The following is an 11,733-nucleotide window of genomic DNA, read 5'->3' on the forward strand; positions in this document are numbered from 1 at the left end:
ATTTATTGATGTTTGAAAAGTTATTTTACAACCGAATGCTTCATATGGGATGGCACCACATTATCAAGTAGCCACTAAAGGCAATATGATCTGGTTTCCTGGGAATGTGTCCAATCCTAAGATATTTCTGGAGGTTACGGTTTCTTTCCTGTAATCATAAACAGACGGTTGTGTGTGAAAGGCATTCAGGACCTCTGGTGGTGCTGTGGGTTGCCACCAGCCACCCAGGGGGAGAAAGAAGGCCATCTGCTCCCATAAAGATAGAGTCACAGAAACCCTATTTATGGTTTCTCTGAGGCAGTCAGCTTGATGGCAGTGGTAAGACATCATAAATCAGATGAAGAAGCATTTGGCTCGCAGGTATGGAGAACTGGGTTTTGCTTGCAATGAACATCCACATCAAGAACGGTTTGCATTTGCAACTAAATGTGCTTGTCACTGTGACCGCTGTCTGATATATAGGTATAGCAACCAACAATTCTAATTTTCTTATGTGCACCTAGCTAGAACTTTCAAGAATTTAGTAATAATGAATTGATAAAGAAGCATGCATTTTAAGAAAGATCTCCTTGATAAACGCTACATTATATCCTCTTTCATTGAAAACAGGTAGACCTATCACAATCCAATTTTAGTTTCATTAACTGAATAAAATCCTTTGTTACTTGGATACTTTGCAAAGATTAGATTCAGGAGAGCATTCAAGAGAATGGTTCTCAGTGGATTAATAATTAGCATAATTATCTTTACTCCAAACACAAACACACCACTTGAGAAATTATCTTATCACCAGGTTTAGAAGTTAAGGAACCTACATCTCTGCCAACCATGTTTTTTTGTTGTTTAGTTGTTTTTTGACACATACAACAGTGGGTTTATGATTTGTGCAAAAAGAAAACAATCTTCATAAATATAAGATAATCACAGTTCTGATGATTATGCTAAGAGAGAGATTATTTTACTAACCAAATCCTAGATGATAAAATATTAACATTCATGATAGTATAAATTATTCTTAAATAATCAACTAATGGTTTAGTATTGGAATTACCAAATATTGCAATATCAGCGACAATATTTGCTGCTTTTGCAAACATGGTATATCTTCTAATCTCAAGTTTAGATGTCTCCAAACCTTCTCTGCACTTCCCATAATAAACAGAAATGTTGGGACAAGTATCCCTCCAGAAATGTAACATTTCATAGGTACAATAGATATGGGTATATCAAGGGTTTTGGAGTCGTTTCTTTGATCCCTGCTTCATTCATTTTATTTACCTCAAATTAGCCACCTAAACTCTTAGAGTTCATCTTGAATACTGATATCATAATGTCTTTGGGGACAATTAAGCACAAAAATATAACTCTTAATATCAGTTTTTGGATGAAGCAAAAACTTCTCAATGCTAACTTTCTGAAATGAAGATTTCTAGAGTTTACCTCACCAATTTTCTTTCCTCTGTTAACAATTCTATGAAATAAGGCAGGTGCTTCCACAGACTCCTTCCTTCAGGCTGGCCATCACTATCCAGAGACATAAGGTTACTGTTCCCTCCTCTCTCTTCATTACCATCAAGTCAACTCCAACTCAAAGTGACCTTGTAGAACAGAGTAGAACTGCCCTGGAGGGTTGCCACAGCTGTAATCTTTATGGAAGCCAACTGCCAAATATTTCTTCCTTCTATGAAGTGGCTGGTAAGCTTGAACCCCCAAACTTTCAGTAAGCAGCAGAGTGGTTAGCCACGGCAACACTGGGTCTCTTAGTTCTTTATAGGGACCTAATCTTTCCTGATTCCAAATAACAGGGAAAAACAGGAAGGCAGGAAAGTAGTGATCAGTGAAACCTCTATAGTGCCTTTGGCTCAACAGCTTTGGTTTAGAACTTCTTTTGAATCCGGCATCTCTGTGTTAGTTATGTACAAGTTGGTTAATTATATATCAATTTAGAGACCATACAAAGGGAAAGGTGTGTAAATACATTTTCTCTTTCTTTGAAAAGCTAGATTCATATAAGGGATTGTGATATATGATCCCAATAGAACAGGGCATAGAGGTAAATTTCTGGGTAATTGGAATGTATGAGTAGTCAAACCACAAATAATGTTAATGAACTTCCTCAAAGAGAGAGAAAGACATGCTACTGTGGATGTCATCACTTTTCTCCCTTTAAAGTTTTCGGATGGTGCTCTAGAACATTGCAGTTAAATGACTACAGAGGGCAGACACCATACATAGACTTGTAGTAGGAAGAGAATGCAATTTAGAGAAACATAAGGATCACACTCTTGTTACAAACTACATTGCGGAATTAAAAGTTATGCCTGTTTCAATAGATTCATGAAATTATAGACCTAGGAACACAATGATTACAACTTAAAGGTAATAGTAATCAAGACATTTAGATAATAGCTCAGAAAATAATAGAAGAGAAGAGGAGGTAAAGACCCAGTGGATAAAGTACATAAAGTAATCAGATAACTCAATGAATACGAACATAGTATACAATGAAAAATTGCAATATTTTATGTTTATGTATCTTCAAATATATAAAACTCCTTTAAATATAAGGACATATACATATCTTTCTATGATGAATTCATGTCTAGATATAAAGAATTTTCCTAATGGCTGATGCTGCAGAACTGAGTAAAGAAGTATGCCATTTCTGGTTCCAAATCTAGTATTAATTTGCATTCCATTATGCTCATCATGGTAGTGAGCAGGTAAAATATGAAGAATTATTGAGAAAAGTACATGAAATGATCAATTAAATCTATCTTCTGATACTATTACACTGAGAGGAGTGAGTTCCATCTTTTGGGGGGGTAGACAAACACATTTTGACAATGAAGATTCAAATGTACCATTTGAAATATGGTATGAACTCTTGAGAGATTCATAGGTAAAATCAAACACACGTGTCTGCTTAATCATTTCATTCAGCTATAAAGCTTCATGCTTCTTACGGAAGAGCCAGCTCTAGGAGTGGAACTAGCAGACAGAAAGAGAGCTTCTAAATCCAATGTTAATATAAAAGTCCTCATATAACTCAAGGAAATGGTTTAAATCATTTTACTGATCAAGTAGTAAATATTTCTCATCAGAGAATTTTATTTCTTTGGGACACAATAATCCTTTTCTCTGTTAAGCTTGTGTGAATGAACCTGTATAAATCAGCAATACTGTTATAATGCAAAATTGTCATATTATAAACCTTTTTAGAATTATAAAATTTCTACAAATTATATGGATAAAAATGTTGCTTGAATCGGCCATCTAGCTCAGAAGCAACAAAGTCCACATGGAAGAACACACCAGCCTGTGTGATCGAGTGGTCCCAAAGGGATCAGTTACCAGGCATCAAAGAACAAAAAATCATATCATTGATTGCACACCTCCATGATAGGATCGCTGAAGACAAATGGGTGCATAAGCAAATGTGGTGAAGAAAGCTGATGGTGCCCGGCTATCAAAAGAGATAGTGTCTGGGGTCTTAAAGGCTTGAAGGTGAACAAGCGGCCATCTCGCTCAGAAACAAATAAGCCCACATGGAAGAAGCACACCGGCCAGTGCGATCACGAGGTGCCCAAGGGACCAGATATAAGGCATCATGCAAAAAAAAAAAAAAGATATAAGTGTGTGTATGTATGTGTATTTATGTGTATATGTATATATGTATGTGTATATATATATTATATTAAATGAAGGGGGAAGTGCAGAGTGGAGACCCAAGGCCCAAGTGTCAGCCAATGGAGATCCCCTCATAGAGGGGCTTAGGGGAGGAGATGGGTTAATTAGGGTGTGAGGTAGTATCGATGAAGAACACAGCTTTCCCCCAGATCCTGGATGCTTCCTCCCCCCAACTACCATGATCCGAATTCTACCTTGCAGGGCTGGATAGGACAGAGGCTGTACACTGGTACATAGGAGGGTTGGAGATACAGGGAATCCAGGGTGGATGATACCTCCAGGACCAAGGGAGTGAGGGACGATGCTGGGAGAGTAGAGGGTGAGTGGGTTGGAAAGGGGAAACTGATTACAAGGAGCCACATGTGACCTCTTCCCTGGGAGAGGGACAGCAGAGAAGGGGGGAAGGGAGACCCCGAATAGGGCAAGATATGACAAAATAACGAGGTATAAATTACCAAGGGCATATGAGGGAGGGGGGAAAAGGGAGGGAGGGGGGGAAAAAAAGGAGGACCTGATGCAAGGGGCTTAGGTGAAGAGCAAATGCCTTGAGAGTGATTGGGACAGGGAGTGTATGGGTGTGCTTTGTACAATTGATGTATGTATATGTATGGATTGTGGTAAGAGTTGTTGGAGTCCCTAATAAAATGTAAAAGAAGAAAAAAAAAAAGAAAATGATTAGGGCAAAATATGTACAGATGGGCTTTATACAATTGATGTATGTCTATGTATGGATTGTGATAAGTGTTGTATGAGCCCCTAATAAAATGTTTAAAAAAAAAAATGTTGCTTGAATTAAGCTTTCTTAGCAATGGCTTTGTGTTTTTGTGGAGATATTCACTTATCTCTTAAAATAGATGGATAAATCATATTCTAATAGAAACTTTTGGAATCAAAGATTGATAGAATATTTTTTTAAAAAATAGAAATAATCTAAAAATGGTACCAGGCAAGTGAAAAATCAGTTGAATTTACAGAAAAGGAAAAAAATTCAGTTGAATTTACAGAAAAGGAAAAAAATGGCTTCAAATAATACCGAAGCAAAAAAAAATACATTTCATCGCATTTGTGCCTCAAAATATTCCTCTTGGATCATTACAAAACAACAGGAAATGTTTTACTATCATTCTAATGTATAGACTGTGTCTATTTATGTGTGCAACTTCTTGATAAAACTCATCGTGCTCATTTATTTTATTGTGTTTTGTTTTTGTTTTTTGGTAAGTACGTTCTAATTTACCACACAGACAAAAACAGTTTCATTGATTTTCTCTCTTTTTGAAATCATCTTCAACATCTTCTACTCCCGTCAGAGTCTTTCTTCTTTTCCTATCTTTATCATACATTTAATGAGCTGACTATTGACCAAAAGGCACTTATGGCATCTCTTTAGTGTACTGAAAAATAGAACACTGGGATTAAAAAAAAAAGAGTCCCACTATTGCCTTCAAGGTGAACCCATTTTCTCTTTCCAGAATCTTGCTATTTGTTGCTCCTTCCTTTAGGGATGATCAGTAAGTAGGTCTCTCTTCATCAAGCTTTACTAATGCAATTTATCTCAGAAACCACTCACTAATTAATTTCAGCTCAGAGATCACCCACAGCCCATTCAGTTATATGTCATTCAGTGACCATCCAACATCACTCAAATTACTGTTTAAGTTTTCCATGCGACCAAAGATTCAGCTTGGTCTAATTTTGTGTCTTCTCCAACCCTTATTTCTGTTCATATGTCCCTTTTGACAGTTATGTTTATCTTTTGGTATCAATGTGTTAGTCTGGGTACTTTAGAGAAACAAATCCACAGAAACTCATGTATAAGAGAGAGTTTTATATAAAAGTTAAGTGCACATCAAGAAAACATTCCAACCCTTCGCTGCCCAAGTCCAACATTAACCCATATGTCTGACACCAATATACAAAGTCTTCCTCCATATCCCAAAACAGGTGCAATGACACCGACTGCAAGAGGAAAGCCGAATCTCTGAACGTGTAAGCATCTCAGCACTGGCAGGGGTCTCCACATGGCTCCTCCAGCATCTAGAGCTGCATCGGGGTAGGTCCATGCAGCTTCTCCTAGGGGGATGTCTTGCAGGAAGTGAGCCTTGCCAGCTGGAGCAGGGAACTGTCTAAGGCAGCTGCACCGTGGTCCGACCGTCAGAAAGCAAGAGACCAGAGAACTAGAAAGGCAAGGCTGACCAAACCATTTATTCCTCTGCCCTTCAATTAACCCACATGTGTTTATCGGCCAGGTTGGCACAATAAACTAACTACCTCAATCAACATATCACTTGAATTTAATTAATAAGATTCCAGTAATTGCCATCATTTCCAAACTTGTTGTTTTTAGGTATCATTGAGTCAGTTCTGATTCATAGTGACCCTATGCACAACAACAAGAAACATTGCCTCATCCTAGGCCATCTTCACAATTGTTATATGTTTTAGCTCATTGTTGCAGCCACTCTATCAGCACATCCCATTGAGGGTCTTCCTCTTTATCGCTGACACTATTTTACCAACCATGATGCCCATTTTCAGGAACTGGTCCCTCCTCATAACATGTCTGAAGAGCAATCTAACCAAACTTCCTTCAAGACAGATCTGTTTATTCTTTTGGCAGTCCATGTACTTTCAATGTTCTTTTTCAAGAGGGATAAAGAATTATCATTTTCAAAAAAACAACAAATATCCATCATATCTTTTAACATATAATGTATACTACTTGCTTTGGGGGAGAGTATACTTATAATCTTCTGATAATTTGTTTCATTAAAGAAATTCATATGGCCAAGAACAATCAAAAGACAATTTTTTCAAGTCAAAATAATATTCCCAGATATGAATAGATAAAATAAAATTACACTATGACAAAAGTAATATGGGCATTTATTTTACACAAGTATGTATTCCATTTTAAAACATCACTTACTTATATTACACAGTAAAAGAAAAGGAAACTTATAACTTTACCTTAGAAAATTGTGCATTTATCCATTTTGTGAATGTTTTCTTTTGAACATCTTCTCTTTCATCTGAAAGGTAAAAGGATATTTATAATTATTATAAATATTATAATAATTTACAATATCATTCTTATTTCATGATCTGAATAATTTTAAATTAATATGATTCAGTGTCATTTTATCTGTAGCATATTAAATGGATTGATAATTGAAAGGAAATAGATGATATTGTGTTTTTAAATCATTTTATTAGGGGCTCATACAACTTTTATCACAATCCATACATAGAGATGATGTTGGTTTTGTATACACAAACTAAAATGCAATCTAAAACAATAATTCATAGGTCAAGTATACAGTCATTCAAATATTTATAAAGGCATTATGGGAAATATTCTCATCTGAATAAATAGGATATTATGTATCCCTCTATAAATAAAGGATACCCTATGATAATTAAAAGAAAAGATTGTCATTTCTTCTGCCAAACTAATCCCCATTTCTTCCTGGTCCTATGGTCCTGATCTGTATAGAAATGATTCTTTCCTTTGCGAGATCTCCTGTTGTTCACTGGAATCTCTGTCAAAGCCTTTTCCCTTGATAGGAGAGGTTTCCTGGGGATCAAGAGAAGAACTTCCTTATCTTTCCATCCCAGAACCTCGCACATTTCCCCTAAATTATGAGCTAAGCAAATATGTAATAATATTTGTATAATAATTAACATACAAACATTTTAGGGGACGGGACATCTTACAATACTAAACGTTCTAGTACCTCTTTTAATATAAGAATCAGATCATTTCAAATAAAAATGCAAATTATATTCTTCAGAGATTAAATATAAATACTCAAAGAACAACTCCCCAAGGACTTTTTATTCTATGGTGGTTAAGGTTGAAAAATATTAAATATCATCTTGCCAGAATGTATGCTTCTCAAAAAAATTGTTTATTCTGGAAATGAATATGAAATCTGATGAACAATTAAATCATCGATTGTAATTTAGTGAGACTGGGTTTTGTTTTTTTACAAAGCCAAAGCCTATATTTTTATTACTGTAAATTTAATCATATTAATGAGGGTTTACTACATGAGTGCATTTGAGATTTAAAATCAAGAGATTTTATATTGTATTTACATTGGTCAAATAATTTCTTATTGAAATGCCCTGGAAAACTAACCTTATTTATCCTCAAATTACTTTCAATAGTAAATCTCAATTGTTCCTCTTCAATACAAATGATACGGAGTAAGTATAAAGAATAACATTCCCTTAACAAATGTATCCTTGCTGTAAGGTTATCTTTAAATCACATTATTAATCTATAAATAAATGTTCATGAAACATTTAAAACTGTTTTCTTAGATAAGAGACTTTGATTTAACAAAACAAAATATGCCCTTCTCATTTGTGCTACCATTGTCTCACATTGATGCTGTGGGGTAGGGGAAATGCAATTTGGCTATAGCTTGCCAAGTCTATATAGAACATGATTAACAACAAAATAAATATGGAAGGTCAAATAGTTTTGTTGTGCATGCATTTCCAGAGAAGATAGTCTTTGTTTATACCTTCCCCCCAAACATCCATTTCTTATATATGGAGTCCATGATCCTTCTCTCCTTTGTCAAACATTTAGCCACTTCACAAAGTAAGAAAAGCAGGCAACTGAATCAAGAAAACACCAAATCTCTAGTTTGAGATTCACTGGGTCACTTAGAGTTGGAATCGACTTGATGGCAACCAGTTTTGTGACCAACTCCTGTTTCTGGTCTCTGCATTTGCTGAGAAAGCAGGCCTACCATAACATGCTCAAAGTTTCATATGCACATGTGTTGGTTAAGACGAAAATTTTAAAAGTAAGGTATACATCTCTCCCTAGTCTCCCTTATTACATCAGTGAAAGTTATCTCTTCCTTCCCTTTTCCCATTTGATTTTCTGGACTAATCTGACATGCTAATAAAAATATATGGAACAGGAATCATGTTAACAAATTCAATAAAGCCAGATAATTAACTATTTACTAATTGTTGTTGGTGGTGAGTACCCTTTAGGCAATTCACAGTCATAGCAATCAGACTCGCAAAGAATTAAACACGGTTCAGTCAGGCAGTATCCTTACAACTATAATTCTTTTTCAACCCACTCTTACTGCCACTGTGTCAATTGAAGATCTTCCTTTCCACTAACTCTACTTTTCCAGAGACTGGTCCTTCCTGATAACGAGCCATAGTGGCACTGTTAGGGAAGTGTTGGATTGCCACCCCCAAGGTTGGTGTTTCAAGTACTGTAGTTTATATCAAGCAAGATTTTCTCATTCACACATCCACCGTTGCTAATAGCCATTCTGAAATCCTGATGCCATGATCTTCTTCAAACAGCCCAGCTTCTTTTTGATGACTTTCTTTGTATATAGATTGAGTAAGCATGATGAGAGGATACAACCCTGGTACTCACCTTTCCTGGTTTCAAACCCTTGTATCTCCTTTTCCCAGTCCAACAACTGCCTCTTGGTTTATGTACAAGTACTGTACAATAAAGTGTTCTAGAATTCCCATTCTTCTCGATGTATTCCATAGCTTCTTATGATCCACACAGTTGTATGCCTTTCCATAGCCGAAGGAATACAAGCAAACATCTTTCTGGTATTTTTTTGCTTTCGTCCAAGATCCATCCGATGTAAGCAATGAATGACATTCCTCCTTCCAAGTCCTCCTTTGAATCAGCCCTCAATGCCTGGCAGCTCAGTTCATGTACTGCTGCAACAGATTTTTCTTAAATAATCTTCAGCAGAATGTTATTTACATGTAATATTAATGATATTGTTCTGTAATTTCCACATTCTATTGGTCACCTTTCTTTGAAAGGAACAAATATTTGGATCCTGTTAATCAGTTGAAGAGCTGGCTGTCTTCCACATTTCTTGGCCTGCACACTTGATTGCTTACAGTGCTTTATCAGTTTGTTGAAACATTTTATTTGGTGTTCCATTTCATCATTTCTTGGAGCCTTATTGTGCATAATGCCTTCGGTGCAGCTTGGATTTTTAACTTCGGTCCCACAAGTTCTTGACCATATGGCAAGCTCTTGAAATTGTTTAACATGGACCAATTAACTTTCTACTATGACTGTCTGATCCTTCTATCTTCCTTTGATGATTCTAGCATCAATCAATATTTTCCCATATACTCCTTCAAAATAGCCAGCCAGTTAAGGCTTGAGTAATTCCGTCAGTTCTTACAGCCTGAATTTAAGCTACTCTATTATCAAAAGTAAGTTTCAAGGTTTATTCTGACATCCCTTTTGATGTTTACCTTATTCTTTGTCTAATATACTGATTAGATCAGTAAATATATTTTGTGTTGGTCATTTTTCAAAACTCTCTGCTTTACGGTATTAAAGCCAATTGCAACCCATAGCCATTAAATTGATTATGACTCACAGTGTCCCAGTATAACAGAGTAGAACTGCTCCATAGGATGTCCAGGCCTGCCACGTTTTTCTCCTAAAGAGCTGCTGGGGAGCTTGAAACATTGGCCTTTCTGAGTTCAAAGCTAAGTGCTTTAACTATTACAGAAGTAAGGCACCCTGAAAAGTCATTAGTAAAGGAATATTTTTATTCATTTTAATTATGTGCACAGAGTGTTGCCTCTGCTAAAAAGCAGAAAAGTTAAGCTTTGTTATATAAACATCTTCACTAGATGTTCTCACTTACTTACCTCTATTGCTATTAAGGAAAAACAAACAACCTCAATGAATTACCGGTTTTAGTTGGTATACCATTCACTGCCATCAAGTCACTGCTGACTCATAGTGACCCCCATGGGTTTCCAAGAATGTAACTGTTTACAGGAGTAGAAAGCCCACTTGCTCTCCTAAGGAGCTGCTTATCGTTTCAAACTGCCAACAATGCAGATCGCAGCCCAATGCGTAACCACTGTACCATGAGTTTATACTGTATTTATTTTCTCTCATGTGAAAGATACTAATATAGCTTATTATATATATAAAACAGATTAGCATTTATGGATGCCCCTTTATTCACAAGGCTATTTTACATATATTTTTCCATTAACTCACACATAAATTTAAAAATTGTATACATTCCAAAGACAGAAAAATCTCTGAATAAAATAATTAAAAATAGAACAAAGTGGTAGTGATGGACAAGATACAGACAATATGAATGTAATTCCATGTCTATTTACATTGACTAGAGCTCTTTCACTCACAATATTATTGCATTAATTATTAATAAGGACTGTCATCGGGTAGTTAGGTACAAAAGCTGAACATATCAATTCAACTGAAAATGATCATGATGGCAGAGCCTTTATTTTCAACTTCTGGAACCACTGACTGTTTTGTGAGCAGTCCAAGGTTTAATGCCAGGGCTCTGTTCAACCACTCCTCAGAACAGTCTTCCTTAGAGGTTTACATGCAGCCGTGGAGACTGTGGAGCAGTTCTTCTCTTTCCTGTAGGGTCACCGGGAGTCACAATCAACTCCAGAGCAGTGGGTTTGGTTTGCGTGGATACATATTTTACTCCCATAAATATACATTATACGTGACCACAATATTTGTGTTTTCCACTAACAACATTATCATAAATATCATATCCATGTCCTGTTCCTTTTGTTTACTATTAGAGATTATACCACAAATTAATCTCAATCATGTGTTCTCAATCAGCTTCTGGTTGATAATTGCCTAAGGATAAATTGTTACAGTACATTAAAGTTGTAATAATATTGATGGGTTTTGCTAAATATTGTAATTTTGTTTTTCTGAAGGTTATACCATTTAAAAAATAGTTTCAAAAAGAATAAGGACAGAGTTATTGAGAGAACCTTCTCAGGGGCTCATGTGCTATTGCAAAGCAGTATTTGTTAGACTACAAATAAGTAGAATGCATTCCATGTATCAGTTCAATCTGCATGCTTTTCTGCTTCTATCAAAATATCTGCTTATATCTCCTATCCCTGTATGTCTGGTGCTCTATATATGTTTTAATTAGTTAGAATGGGAACATTATACCAGTGTAAGCAGAAAAGTATTACTAAAAAGTCATAAACGTT

Source organism: Tenrec ecaudatus, chromosome X (genome assembly GCF_050624435.1).
Source record: "Tenrec ecaudatus isolate mTenEca1 chromosome X, mTenEca1.hap1, whole genome shotgun sequence".
Lineage (NCBI taxonomy): Eukaryota > Metazoa > Chordata > Mammalia > Afrosoricida > Tenrecidae > Tenrec > Tenrec ecaudatus.